The sequence below is a fragment of the Monodon monoceros genome, unplaced genomic scaffold, assembly GCF_005190385.1.
Source record: "Monodon monoceros isolate NGI ecotype Baffin Bay Population unplaced genomic scaffold, NGI_Narwhal_1 Super_Scaffold_19, whole genome shotgun sequence".
NCBI classification, from domain to species: domain Eukaryota; kingdom Metazoa; phylum Chordata; class Mammalia; order Artiodactyla; family Monodontidae; genus Monodon; species Monodon monoceros.
The window spans coordinates 70,828,943-70,844,380 of NW_021703775.1; the positions used below are offsets into that span (position 1 = coordinate 70,828,943).

General features: G+C 43.8%; 1 long non-coding RNA gene across 1 annotated transcript; it reads left to right on the forward strand.

Annotated features, from left to right (window-relative positions):
- The first annotated feature begins 1,785 nt into the window (after nt 1–1,785).
- Nucleotides 1,786–15,225, forward strand: LOC114900417. The gene is made up of 4 exons (XR_003794844.1): nt 1,786–2,004; nt 2,184–2,314; nt 4,654–4,805; nt 15,065–15,225. It is a non-coding gene; the product is annotated as an uncharacterized LOC114900417 (long non-coding RNA).
- Nucleotides 15,226–15,438: the final 213 nt, after the last annotated feature.

Here is a 15,438-nt window from a genome sequence, read left to right on the forward strand (position 1 = left end):
GGACTGGAATACATATTCAGCTCTTTGCTCCCTACCACGCATCTCAGGTCAAAGCCCAGCTCAGCCTTGTTCCCCCCATTCTCCTGGGATGCTGTGGAGGAGGACGCCTCCCCTCTTGAAGAGGCTCTGGCTTCTTGCATCCTGACATGTGCATGTTTTCTGTTTTATAGGAAGAAATGTGTCTTGGCTGGAGGCCCACGTTTCGTTCCAGCACATCCTTTTTACCAAAAGAGCCGTCCCCGGAGCTGCCAACAGTGTTTACGAGAAAGCCATCCAACAATACTTTGGATCTGGGAGCGTGGCCTGACCACAGACGTGGCCTTCCCTGCCCCGAGAACCATCCATCGGAAAGCCTGGCACACGGTGGAGTGTCTTTATTTTTACTCCAAAATGTAAAGCTGGTTTCTTTCTTTCTTTCTTTTAACAGCTGGGAAAACTCCTGTCAGTGGCTGCAGTGGCCTTTCCAGATTCAATATTGTGCAAACTGCATATCGGCAAATGGAGTAAACAAATATGTCCATGGAGCTTCCTGATGCACAGAGAGATGGGGCCGCCCCAATACAGAGATGCAGACCTGCCGATTGGCACGGGAGCTGCTGAAACTGCCACTCCACCAGCTCTGCTACTATCTCTCTCCTTCAGAACAGAGTCTGAGAGCCTGGGGTGATGGGCCACTCGGATGCCCAGCAGCAGGGGACCCCTGGAGTCACGCACACCTAGGGTGGCTGCCGGTTGGATGGGAGCTCTCATTGGCTGCGGTGGGGACTCACCACCTGACCAGTCCTGCGCCTGCGCTAAAAGCCCCACCCTCTTCAGTCCCACCGAAACCCGCAAGGCTCTCACCCCCAGGCAAGGCGGAGGAGTTTGTTTCTTTTTCTCTTCTTTGTTTTTTGAAGTTTACTTTTCAGCTCTGTCTCCCCACTCCGGCAGGCCTGGGCAGGAGGCAGTACCCCATGTGGCATCTTTTTGGCATAGAGAACTTGGCCAAGTCCCTTTCCCAGCACGGGTTTTAGTTTTCAGGCGTGTAGTGTTAACATGGGTGTGAGGGACCCCGGGCTGGCTTCAGCTCTGCAGTCCTTCAGAGTGTAGGATGCCTCTGCGCAATGCTGGGTCTCAACATGCTCCCGTGGCAATAACCTAGTGAGATTAAGTACCTTTTAAATGTTCCCTTCTAAGACGATGAGGAAACAGATTTAAGGGGATTAGACTGTTCAATTGAAAGGTGGGCAGAGAATACGTGGAGAAGCTAGCATTTAGACCCGGGGCTGTCTTTTCAGAAATCCTGTACTTTCTTTTTTGCAAAACGGCATCATGCTTCCCCAAACACCCCTGCAAGAAAATAAACAAACAAAACAATGGGACAAGGAGCATCCAAAGGGTACACCTTCAAAGCCTGAAATGAAATTTTTATCCATCTCTCCTCCATGTATCACCTCCCCTGGCCTGGCTGGTTGAATGTTTTCTCCTGTCTGTGATGGGGTCGGGAAGGGAGGGGCGGGGTGGAGAAGCTGCCCATCTGCCCTTTTGGGAGAGCTGTTATTTCCTGACATGCTTGTTTCTTTGGACAAGCAGAAATGGGCACGTCCTCTTGCTGGTTTGTGATGAAGCAAGAGTCGCTTCTCACCATTAACAACCTCATGGAGTTTGGTGTTGCAGAAACAGTTGCTCAGGCAGGCTAGGTTCGGTTGCTACCAAGTATCCTTGAAGTCTCAGAATTACTGAGAACAAAGATTTGCCTCCATGCTCGCTGGGTCCCTGATAAATCAGGCATGTCTCTCCTTGTTTCAGAAGGGAGATGAGTTCTGAGGTGTCAAGAGGAAATGGCCCTGTACCCAGTTTCACGTCCCGAACGGGGTCCCTGGTGCCTGGGATGCCATGTTGCTGAGCAGATGGCAGTGTCATGGGCGTGCTTCTGGTGGAGAAAAGATGGAGATGAAACTGCACACCCCCTCATGTTGGCAGCTTTGGAGAGTCTTGGCCAGCTCTTCCAGGGGAGGTGCTGAGGTGAGAGGCTAGTTAGGGCACAGGAGCAACAACCCAGGCCAGAGCTTCCTGTGTTCAGCAGTTAGACACCTTTCAGTGCAGGTTGTTGATGAACTGGTTAGCACCTGGCATATATCTAATATTTCATGTAGGTTTTGATTACTGAGTTATAGAAGTTTTCAAATATTTCCTCTTTCTAGAGTTGCATCAACTCCATTTTTCCTAGTGGGAGGATGGGGAAATAAATCAACCAAGATATTCTTTGACCAATCACCGTGCCCATTCAATGTTCAGATGCCTATGCCGATCAAATCTCTCCAGAATATCCCAGGTAATACATTTTGAGGGTTATCGTCAGCCTAGCTTTTTTGCTTCCCCCCTCTCTTGCTCTCAACCTTCTGAAGTATAGCATAGGTACCCTCGTAACAGAATATGTCAATGAATGTATTTAATAAGTGGTTGATATGTGCAGCTGCCAAAATTTGTGGTCTTTTGCACCTTTTATGTGGCCTACCATGGCAGAATATGTGGTGAATGTTCTTGTGCCTCCCACTGCTATATGTTTGCTCCTTGGAGATGGCTTTTCAACTCTGTTTCAATGCCTCTCCCATCCATGCAGCATGTGGCAGACAGATTCTAAGGTAGTTGACCCTCCATGGTCCTGATCTCCTGTTTGTGTCCTGTATAATACCTTCCTCTTGAGTGTGTATAGGGGGACCTGACTTGCTTCTAACCAACTGAATATGGCAAAAGTGATGGATGTCACTCCTATGATTACATTGCATTATATGAGGCTTTGTCTTACTAGCAAATTCATTCACTGTTTTGATGAAGTAAGTGGCCATTTTGGGGAAGTCCACGTGGGCCTCTCTGAATGGTGGGTGACGTCTAGGAGCTGAGGGCAGCCTCCAACCATTAGCCAGCAAAAGCTGGGGCCCTCAGTCCTACAGCCACAAGGAAATAAATTCTTCCAGTAACCTGAGTGAGCTTGGAGTCAGGTTCTTCCCCATTCAAGCTTCTGGATGAGAATACAGCCTGGCTAAAACCTCAACTGCAGCCTTATGAGACCCTGAACAGAGGACCCAGCTAAGCCACACGCAGAATCTGACCCACAGCAATAGTCAGATAATAAATGTGTATTGTTCACGGTTGCTAAGTCTGTGATAATTTGTTATGCAGTAGTTGAAAATGGACACACAACACTCAGAAGTTCCTGGCCACCTGCATCGTAAGAGAGGTTCAGTGCTGTTCCTCTAAAATCTCCTCTGTGTCATCCAAGACATGTCCTCTGTGTGCTCCGGAAAATGAAAAACTCGATGATTTCCTGGAGAGAAATATCAAATACCACTGGACTTACGATTTTAGTTGTTAACATCTGCGTCTGTAGGCTAATGTCTTTCCCGAATTCCAGATCCTAATGCCTACTAATATATCTTCGCTTGGTAGTTCTACGTCAACATAAAAATGTCCCAAACTCGGGCTTCCCTGGTGGCTCAGTGGTTAAGAATCCACCTGCCAATGCAGGGGACACAGGTTCAAGCCCTGGTCCCAGAAGATCCCACATGCCGCGGAGCAACTAAGCTTGTGCGCCACAACTACTGAGCCCGCGTGCTGCAACTACTGAAGCCCGTGTACCCTAGAGCCCGTACTCTGCAACAAGAGAAGCTACCTCAAAGAGAAGGCCATGCACCGTAATGAAGAGTAGCCCCTGCTTGCCACAACCAGAGAAAGCCCATGCGCAGCAACGAAGACCCAATGCAGCCAAAAATAAGTAAAAAAAAAAATGTCCCAAACTCAGCTCCTTATCCTCCATATTTGCTGCTTCTCCACTGCTTTTTGCCTTAAGAAATGGCACACTTCCCCTGTCAGCCTAGATCCTCACGTCTTCCCAGTAGTTCCCTGGGATGGCCCTTGGATCAGAAGCCCTATTTCATGTCTGGAGTGGAGAGACACTGCAAGGCTCTGTAAGCCCTAGGCCTTTGTAAATTGTCCCTTGGGCTTCTGGGGGGCTATTGTCCTTGTCCCCAGGGCCAAAAGGAGTCTTTCACCTGGGAGGTAAGAGGTCCCAAGCTCCAGGCCAGGATAATAAACCAGACAGATTGCAAAGGTACTGGGTCCTGGAGGCTCTCAGGGTTTTTCTCAGGTTTTCTCCAAACAGTCCTATATCCTCTGCCAAGGATATGTGACTCCCTGCCCTGCCTTTCCAGTCTATTAAACCTAGGCTATTAAGGATTCAGAGAAATCATATACAAATTTCCTCCTATATTAAATGACATTAAAGTTAACATCCAAAGTTACAGAAAAAGATTTATTTAGTAAGGAATGTTCTCACATCCTTACTAAGCCTCAGTGTAGATGTGATTACCCTTGACAAGTCAAAGGTTAAAATGTCCCTCTGTCTCTGCAATATTTGTCAAGATTGAGTCCTAAGAGTTGCATTTTCAAATGCCTCTAATGAAAAGGGGGTATCTGTTCAGATGAAAAGGCAGAGGTGCAGAAATAGAGACTATGCTTGTCCCTGAAGAAGTGATACAAGATGACTAAGAAATGTCATTTGAGAGAAGGGGAAGGACCAGCCCTACATTAAAAAGTTAAAGGAATAGGAGAAAAACAAACCATGAAGTCAGTGTATAATTATAGCTGATGCATGTATCATGTTTTATAATGCAGTGCTTGGATGATTAAGCAAAGAAACATCAGGATAGGAAACCTAAGATGGAGCCAGAAACAAGGTCATTGCTGAACTTGTATGCTGTGAGTTCTACAATATTTGATGGACATGGATATTTGGTCCTCAGCAGCCACTACAGACTGGCAGTCAGGTGAGTACAGCTGTTTGCTCAGTTGGGGGCCTCAGTTCAGACTAGTGTTCTCTGAGAACATCTTTGCTTCTTCCCTAAACAGTTGCAAAGGAGAAACTAAAGCCATTTTAAACTATTTATTTATAAAAATGTCTTACGTTTTACGTATAATTTATTCTTGAGTATATTATATATTTTGTGGACATTTGAGATTCATTTTTCCATTATATTCTCTAACTGTCTAATGCTGGCATAGAAAGTAGTCATTAATTTCGAAATAATTATTTTTTAAAATGTGTAATAACTTCTCATCTACCCAGTCATCTAATCCTCAAACAGTAATAATTGCACCTTCTTATTTCTTGTGGCTAAAGATTTTTTCTTTTCTTTTACCTTATTACACTGTCTAGAAGAGCACTGAAATATGGAAATATAATGCCATCCATATATGTAATTTAAAATGTTCTAGTAGCTACGGTAAAAGAAAGTAAAAGGAAACATGAAATTTATTCAATAATATATTATTATTTAACCCCATATACCCAGAATAAAATTTCAACCTAAATCAATACAAAAATTAAAAATTAGGTATTTTACACTGTTTTTAAAAAAAATACTAAGTGTTCAAAATCTGGTACAGCACACCTCAATTCAGATGAGCCCAATTTCAAGTGCTCAGTAACCACATGTGGCTAGTGGCTGTCATTTTGGACAGTACAGGTCTAGAACTTCTAGAATACTATAAACAATGACCATGATTGCAAGTAGCCTTGTCTTATTATTTTGTTAAGTGGGAACATCACTTACTTTTAACTAGCTATTACTGCCATGTGGCTTGGGACAATTTTGATTTTTTATCATATCAAGGAGCAATCTTCCATTCCTAGTTTATAAAATGTTTTTGTTGTGGTGGTTAGTGTTATAAATTAGAAATGCTATTGAAGTCACCTCCTCATCTTTTAAGAAGATTTTTTTTCCCCCTTTGACTTAGTGATATGACGTTTAAAAATTTCCCCTAATATTTATCTGTCTCTGCATTCCTGAAATAATTTTACTTAGTTATGGAACACACCTCTTTTTACTTGGCAGGATTTGGTTTGCTTTTATTTCATTTCACCAGGTCACGTTTCATTTCACAAGGTGAGATTTCCCCTTGAAAATAGTATGACTAATAATACTAGGCAGGCATAGGCACGCTCTGGACTGGGTGAGGGAAGGGCTGCTTTTTCTCCTGAGGGCCAGGAAGTTGAGCGTGTGGGGCAGGATGCAGGTCAGGGTGTGTGGCTGAGTCTGGAGCCTCCTGGACTCAGTCACCTGGGCCCAGTGCAAGTGCCTTAGGGAAAATGGCTGAGTGCATGAGGAAAGTGCCGTGTAAAGGAATGGCAGCATTGGGAGCTGAGACATTGAATGATGTGGAACCACCGTATGCAGGCATAATACAGGGAGGGAGCCGTGTCCTCCTCCTTCTCTGTATTCTGAGAAGTCCTATGGGACTAGCCTGGGTGGTATATGCCTCAAGCACCCCAATGCTGGTGACAATGGCCCGGGAGCGTGGGCCACCTGGTGCTGGTGTCTGGACCGTTGATAAGCTCTGATCCATGGACAAGGATGACCCCTGTTTCTGAGTCATGTGCTTTCAACAAATACCGTGTGTGTGGTCCAAGCAGTACACTTGGCCCTCTGGTGGACTGGTCAGATTTTCTAGCATTTTTTTCTGTAAAACTGGTCACCAGGACTGACTATTTGCACAGAGTAGGTGTCCTTATGATTCTTGGAATTTTCATGAAAGTAGTGCCCAGAGAGAAGGAAAAGAGATGTTTTTATAATGGTGGAATGAATACTTAGTAATTATTCAAACTTGAATATTAAATGTGCCTGTATTAGTTTGCTAGGGCTGCGACAACAAGTTACACAGTCTCGGTGGATTAAGCAACAGAAATTTATTTTATCATATTTCTGGAGATTTAGAAGTCCCAGGTCAAGGTGATGGCAGAGTTCGTTTCTTCTGAGGCCTCTCTCCTTGGCTTGTAGATAGCAACTTCCTCACTGTGTCCTCACATGGTCTTTCCTCTGTGTGTTTGTGTCCAAATTTCCTCATCTTATACTTATCAGGACACCAGTCATATTGGATCAGGGCCCACACCTGCAACCATACTGTAACTTAATTACCTCTTTAAAGACCCTATCTCCGAGGAGAGGGGGAAGATGGCGGAAGAGTAAGACGCGGAGATCACCTTCCTCCCCACAGACACATCAGAAATACATCTACACGTGGAACAACTCCTACAGAACACCTACTGAATGCTGGCAGAAGACCTCAGACCTCCCAAAAGGCAAGAAACTCCCCACATACCTGGGTAGGGCAAAAGAAAAAAGAATAAACAGAGACAAAAGAATAGGGACGGGACCTGCACCAGTGGGAGAGACCTGTGAAGGAGGAAAGGTTTCCACACACTAGAAGCCCCTTCACGAGCAGAGACTGTGGGTGGCGGACGGGGGGCGCTTCGGAGCCGCGGAGGAGAGCGCAGCAACAGGGGTGCGGAGGGCAAAGCGGAGAGATTCCTGCACAGAGGATCGGTGCCGACCAGCACTCACCAAGCCAAGAGGCTTGTCTGCTCACCCGACGGGGCGGTTGGGGGCTGTGAGCTGAGGCTTGGGCTTCGGAGCTTAGATCGCAGGGAGAGGACTGGAGTTGGCGGCGTGAACACAGCCTGAAGGGGGTTAGTGTGCCACAGCTAGCTGGGAGGGAGTCCAGGAAAAAGTCTGGAGCTGCCGAAGAGACAAGAGACTTTTTCTTGCCTCTTTGTTTCCTGGTGCGCGAGGAGAGGGGATTAAGAGCGCTGCTTAAAGGAGCTCCAGCCGCGAGCTGCGGCTAAAGGTGCGGACCCCAGAGACGGGCATGAGACGCTAAGGCTGCTGCTGCAGCCACCAAGAAGCCTGTGTGCGAGCACAGGTCACTATCCACACCTCCCCTCCCGGGACCCTGTGCAGCCCGCCACTGCCAGGGTCCCGGGATCCAGGGACAACTTCCCCGGGAGAATGCATAGCATGCCTCAGGCTGGTACAACGTCACGCCGCGCCGGCCTCTGCCGTCGCAGGCTCGCCCCGCATCCGTACCCCTCCCTCCCCCACGCCTGAGTGAGCCAGAGCACCCGAATCAGCTGCTCCTTTAACCCCGTCCTGTCTGAGCGAAGAACAGACACCCTCCGGCGACCTACACACAGAGGCGGGGCCAAATCCAAAGCTGAACCCCGGGAGCTGTGCGAACAAAGAAGAGAAAGGGAAAGTTCTCCCAGCAGACTCAGGAGCAGCGGATTAAATCTCCACAATCAACTTGATGTACCCTGCATCTGTGGAATACCTGAATAGACAACGAATCATCCCAAATTGAAGAGGTGGACTTTGCGAGCAAGATTTATTATTTTTTTCCCCTTTTCCTCTTTTTGTGAGTGTGTATGTGTATGCTTCTGTGTGAGATTTTGTCTGTATAGCTGTGCTTTCACCATTTGTCCCAGGGTTCTGTCCGTCTGTTTTTTTTTGTTTGTTTGATTTAAAAAATATTTTTCTTAATAATTATTTTTTATTTTAATAACTGTATTTTATTTTATTTTACTTTTTTATTTTATTTTATTCTGTTTCTTTCTTTCTTTCTACCTTTTCTCCCTTTTATTCTGAGCTGTGTGGATGAAAGGCTCTTGGGCTGCAGCCAGGAGTCAGTGCTGTGCCTCTGACGTGGAGGAGCCAACTTCAGGACACTGGTCCACAAGAGACCTCCCAGCTCCACATAATATCAAATGGCAAAAATCTCCCAGAGATCTCCATCTCAACACCAACACCCAGCTTCACTCAATGACCAGCAAGCTACAGTGCTGGACACCCTATGCCAAACAACTAGCAAGACAGGAACACAACCCCACCCATTAGCAGAGAGGCTGCCTAAAATCATAATAAGGCCACAGACACCCCAAAACACACCACCAGACGTGGACCTGCCCACCAGAAAGACAAGATCCAGCCTCATCCACCAGAACACAGGCACTAGTCCCCTCCACCAGGAAGCCTACACAACCCACTGAACCAACTTTAGCCACTGGGGACAGACACCAAAAACAACGGGAACTACGAACCTTCAGCCTGCAAAAAGGAGACCCCAAACATAGTAAGATAAGCAAAATGAGAAGACAGAAAAACACACAGCAGATGAAGGAGCAAGATAAAAAACCCACCAGACCTAACAAATGAAGAGGAAATAGGCAGTCTACCTGAAAAAGAATTCAGAATAATGATAGTAAAGATGATCCAAAATCTTGGAAATAGAATAGAGAAAATGCAAGAAACATTTAACAAGGATGTAGAAGAACTAAAGAGGAAACAAGCAATGATGAACAACACAATAAATGAAATTAAAAATACTCTAGAAGGATCAATAGCAGAATAACTGAGGCAGAAAAACGGATAAGTGACCTGGAAGATAAAATAGTGCAAATAACTACTGCAGAGCAGAATAAAGAAAAAAGAATGAAAAGAACTCAAGACAGCAGAGACCTCTGGGACAACATTAAATGCACCAAAATTCAAATCATAGGGGTTCCAGAAGAAGAAGAGGAAAAGAAAGGGACTGAGAAAATATTTGAAGAGATTATAGTTGAAAACTTCCCTAATATGGGAAAGGAAATAGTTAATCAAGTCCAGGAAGCACAGAGAGTCCCATACAGGATAAATCCAAGGAGAAACACACCAAGACACATATTAATCAAACTATCAAAAATTAAATGCAAAGAAAACATATTAAAAGCAGCTAGGGAAAAACAACAAATAACACACAAGGGAATCCCCATAAGGTTAACAGCTGATCTTTCAGCAGAAACTCTACAAGCCAGAAGGGAGTGGCAGGACATATTTAAAGTGATGAAGGAGAAGAACCTACAACCAAAATTACTCTACCCAGCAAGGATCTCATTCAGATTTGATGGAGAAATTAAAACCTCTACAGACAAGGAAAAGCTGAGAGAGTTCAGCACCACCAAACCAGCTTTATAACAAATGCTAAAGGAACTTCTCTACGCAAGAAACACAAGAGAAGGAAAAGACCTACAATAACAAACCCAAAACAATTAAGAAAATAGGAACATACATATCGATAATTACCTTAAATGTAAATGGATTAAATGCTCCCATCAAAAGACACAGACTGGCTGAATGGATATAAAAACAAGACCCATATATATGCTGTCTACAAGAGACCCATTTCAGACCTAGGGACACATACAGACTGAAAGTGAGGGAATGAAAAAAGATATTCCATGCAAATGGAAATCAAAAGAAAGTTGGAGTAGCAATTCTCATATCAGACAAAATAGACTTTAAAACAAAGACTATTACAAGAGACAAAGAAGGACACTACATAATGATCAAGGGATCGATCCAAGAAGACATAACAATTGTAAATATTTATGCACCCAACATAGGAGCACCTCAATACATAAGGCAAATACTAACAGCCATAAAAGGGGAAATCGACAGTAACACATTCATAGTAGGGGACTTTAACACCCCACTTTCACCAATGGACAGATCATCCAAAATGAAAATAAATAAGGACACATTAAACAAGATGGACTTAATTGATATTTATAGGACATTCCATCCAAAAACAACAGAATACACATTTTCCTCAAGTGCTCATGGAACATTCTCCAGGATAGATCATATCTTGGGTCACAAATCAAGCCTTGGTAAATTTAAGAAAATTGAAATCATATGAGCTATCTTTTCCAACCACAATGCTATGAGACTAGATGTCAATTACAGGAAAAGATCTGTGAAAAATACAAACACATGGAGGCTAAACAATACACTACTTAATAACGAAGTGATCACTGAAGAAATCAAAGAGGAAATCAAAAAATACCTAGAAACAAATGACAATGGAGACATGATGACCCAAAACCTATGGGATGCAGCAAAAGCAGTTCTAAGAGGGAAGTTTATACCAATACAATCCTACCTTAAGAAATAGGAAACATGTCGAAAAAACAACCTAACCTTGCACCTAAAGCATTTAGAGAAAGAACAAAAAAAACCCCAAAGTTAGCAGAAGGAAGGAAATCATAAAGGTCAGATCAGAAATAAATGAAAAAGAAATGAAGGAAACAATAGCAAAGATCAATAAAACTAAAAGCTGGTTCTTTGAGAAGATAAACAGAATTGATAAAACATTAGCCAGACTCATCAAGAAAAAAGGGAGAAGACAAATCACTAGAATTAGAAATGAAAAAGCAGAAGTAACAACTGACACTGCAGAAATACAGAAGATCATTAGAGATTACTACAAGCAACTCTATGCCAATAAAGTGGACAACCTGGAAGAAATGGACAAATTCTTAGAAATGCACAACCTGCCAAGACTGAATCAGGAAGAAATAGAAAATATGAACAGACCAATCACAAGCACCAAAATTGAAACTGTGATTAAAAATCTTCCAAAAAACAAAAACCCCGTAAGATGTTACGAAAAAGCTGAACGAACTTTTTGGCCAAACCAATATTACATATCTCACCTAGTGGGATGTGGGGCAGCAGGGCATAATAAACATGTTACTATTTCATACCATGACATGAAAATAATAATATATATATATATGAATTCAGATCAAATTTAATGTTAAATGAGTTTCAGTCAGGTTTTGTCTTCAAACGCTTTATAAAATAAACTACAAAGCGTTTGGAATTTTAGAACTATAAATAAGGGATTGTGGGTCTGGGTACCATTAAGATTATCTTTCCCCTGAGAACATGAAAGTTTCATCTGAGTACAGCTTGCTTTATATGTATGTGTGTAGTACATATATAGTCTATATGTATATAGTCTGTTGACCTCTTTAAGGTTTGCCTATAATTATTGAACTACTTGGGCTGTTTGTTTAATGAATCAATTTTGGTGTTCATAGATTTTCTAGAAACTCTTTTCCTAGTGATTTTCAAATATACTAGCAGGGCTGACATCGTACTCATTTACCTTTTAAAAAAGTAAACTTCATACTTACGGTTAAATGACATGTTTATTCCCAACCTTTTTCCCCTTATTGCACCCACTATATATTTTTCTGTTTCTTTAAAGTCAACAGTTGGAATTACTTTTCCATTTCTGTCGATTTCTTTCTGAAAACCATACTTTGTAATATTGTCTCTATCACATTCCTATGAAAACTTTTCTCATATTATTATGTTCTCTTTCTGACATCTTGAGGCAGATGCTTACTTTCTCTATTTTATTCCTTTTTGAAGCAATAAAATTGAGGCTCAGAATTTTTGTCTGAATGCTGCTTCAGTCTCATTCCATAGTTTTATATGTGGCTGAGGAATTGCAGGCTTGATAAACTCAGAGGCCAGTGGCTCCACCCTTTCCTGACCCCGTCTCTACCTCAAAACTGCCATCTTCAAAACTTGCCGTATTGATTTCCCTTGTCTTTCCTGTTTGTTCATCCTTTTACTTTGTAACTCTTTTCATTGGCCTTTTCTTTCTTTTTTTAAACAAAATCTCATTTTCTCCTACTACAAACCTAAAGAAGCCAAAGTCCTCCCTTGAACCTGCCCTCTCTCCTTTTGCAGTTGAAATGTCAGGAGATGTGAGTACAGTGATTGGTTTAGTTGTTCCTGAAGGGGGGACGCTTTAGGGAATGACAGGGTCTAATGAGTGACAGTGGCCACAGTGGTTGAAGTGGAGGCAAGTCCGTGAGATGAAGAAATGAAACAACCAAGGGGCCCGGAGGGAACGGGTATAATGTACCACATGATCGTTAGAAGCAGTGGGTGTTTTCCTTTTGGTTTGGCTTTTAGGAAAGCATGGTTTGTCTTCATTCTGCTATCTTATTTTCCCCTTTTCTCTTGTTTATGCCTCCTTTTTGGAAGGGTGGTGGTGATTTTTTTGCCGTTTTCTTGCTTCTTCCATGTGGTCTGTTTTCTGATTTCTTTTTTGGTAGTCTCTGTGGGATATAAAGCCTTTTACATTCTATTAATGGTTACATTAAATAAACAATATTTTATCTTATATGTCACTTATTATCCGTGCTGAGTATATCTATTAACTCTCTGTTGTCTAAGAGGAAGAGAGATGCTTATTTTTACCTCTACCCTCCACTCTTCTGTGTTCCCTGCACTCGACCCTCTGTCCCCACTCTGGGCTTGAGTTGATAATTGGGTACTCTGTTAAATTGTTAGATTGATTGTTAAGTTGATTTTTTTTTTACATTATGTATATTTTACCGGAAGGATTATCTATGACATTTGCATTCTGGTTTGTAACAATTATATAGAATTACTTTTTAGTGTAAATGCTTTTAGTGCTTCCATTTAAAAGGTAGGAAGGAAAGGGCTGGGGAGACAAGCATTAGATGATACCCTGGGTGAGAGACCCGGCTCCTGCCTGGGGTTAAGCTTGTTGGGTGCCTCACTGGGGACTCCGGAAAGGAGATTTCTTTTTCTTTCCTCTCATCTCCCATCCTTGGCCACATCACTTATTCTGTCTGCAATGATAGTGGACCAGCCTGTAGGACCGGAGACCAAAAATGACACCAATATCAGACAGCTTTCCTGGATTTTAGCCACGACATATCTTCCCTGAGAGGTGGCGCCCCATGGAAGTTCTCTGGCTTTCTTGCCCCGGGCTTTCTTCCTGCCCATTTTTGTTGTTGTTCTGTAAAAGTCATAATACCCTTCTAAGGTAGCTTTGATCTTAGATATTCAGCCCATGAGTATAGCGTGTCAAGGGTCAAACATTCTCCTAGGAGCATTTGGGTACTTTTCTGTTTTTTCAATATATATGTGTTTTTTTTTCTGCTTTCCTTTGGGTTGATATGTGTTTTGAGAAATTTCCCGGAAGCAATCTGCTGATGTCCTGGGAGATTGGCAGTGCTCTGGGTGGGGATTTTAGGGGTGTGGACCTCTGGTCACACCATGGAAGCAATGGTGAGCACTCCTGCATCTTCTCCATCCCAGTGGTACCCCTGCTGGTTGCAGTCCTCGTAGGGTACATAGCAAATGTCTGGATGTACCGGATACTAAAGACATTCAGATGCTTCCCTGGGATGCCACTTGGGCCTCCATCTGAGTGTGACTGTGTGAATGAGCCCTTCATTCAGGCTTACAGGCTTCTTGGGGGTAAGGCAGCACTTTATCCTCTCCAAAGGAAGGACTTGAGCCACAGGACATAAACTTGAGTTCAGATTTGGCTTGCTACATGTTAGAGTTGTTTTCAAGAGTTTAAGGAAACCTGTAGGCTTGGACCCACTGGGATTGATTTACTAGCTTGGGGTCTTTTGTTTTTTACTCTTTTTTAAAGAGAGAGAGAGAGAGAGAGAGAGAGAGAGAGTGTGTGTGTGTGTGTGTGTGTGTGTGTGTGTATGTTTCTTTTTCATGAACGCACGCATGCTATTTAACTTTAGAGTTGGTGGTTATATCTTAGAGCGATGCACCTTTAGGTGTGGTCCATAGATGAACACCATCAGCACCACTGGGGAGCTTGTTTGACACACATATTCTCAAGCGCCATGATTCAGAAACTGAGAGTGGGACCCAGCAACCTGTATCTTAACAAGCCCTCCAGGGGATTCTGGTGTACATTAAAGAATGAGAACCACTGTCTTAGAGATAATCCACTCTACCCTTCTCAGCCTGCACTTGAGGTACTAAGACTCCTCCACAGGGAAAGTGATTTACCCAAGATGACATGTAGGGTCGGTGGCAGACCAGGGATTAGAACCCAGGTGTTACACATGAAAAGAGCTGACATCACACCCAGAATATAGGAGGTATTCAGTAAATTAACTTTCCTTCCTCTTGCTTCTGCCCCTGTCTGAGAGCAGCAGGACATAATCAGCTAGGGATGCGCTGCTATCTCTCAATGCTCATCTCTCTTTCTCCCCTCAATTCAAATAACCCAGAGAAAGGTCCCAGCACGTGCTGTTAACTCACTGTGCATCCGAGAGCTCGCTGCCTTGCCTCTGTCCCCATTGTGATGATGAAGAAGTGAAGGGTTGGCCTGCCTCGCTCTAAGGCTTCACAGCAGGCTCTGACACACACGTTTCCCTGGTTGGCTATCAGCGGCCATCTGGCAATTAGCAGTCTCTGAGGCAGCTAATCCTACTCTGAGCTGGATTAAAGCTGAAGTTTAAAACATGGAGATAGGTAGGTGATTTATGTTTGAGTCTTTGGGTCCTGCTGTCCCTGGCAGCCTGGTGATGGAGGACAGAGAAGCTGATTTCCTCCCTTATCTATCTCAGGATCAGCTTCCAGAGGGACATCCTGAGCTGGGAGCTGAGCTGGGCTGCAGGAGGTGCTGGGTGAGCTCCAGGAGCCCAGCCCCAGCCAACAGGGCACGGCCATGCTGGCCAGAGGAGACTGGAGAGAGTCAAGTTCTGTGTCCAGCGCTGCATCACTAAAGCAGGTACGATGGGGGACCTGGGGGATAAAGGCCAGATCGTTTTGAACCACGGCTCCTGGGTGCCATCCGGGGCCCCGTTGTGACAGCCGACAAGCCCTCTGGCTCCTCTGGAGGGCCCTCTCATTAGGAACCGTGGTCAGAAAGCAAACCCGTGTGTTCGTTCACAGCCTGAGGAGATAATTAACTTACCTCTACAGAGGGAGTTGATTACAT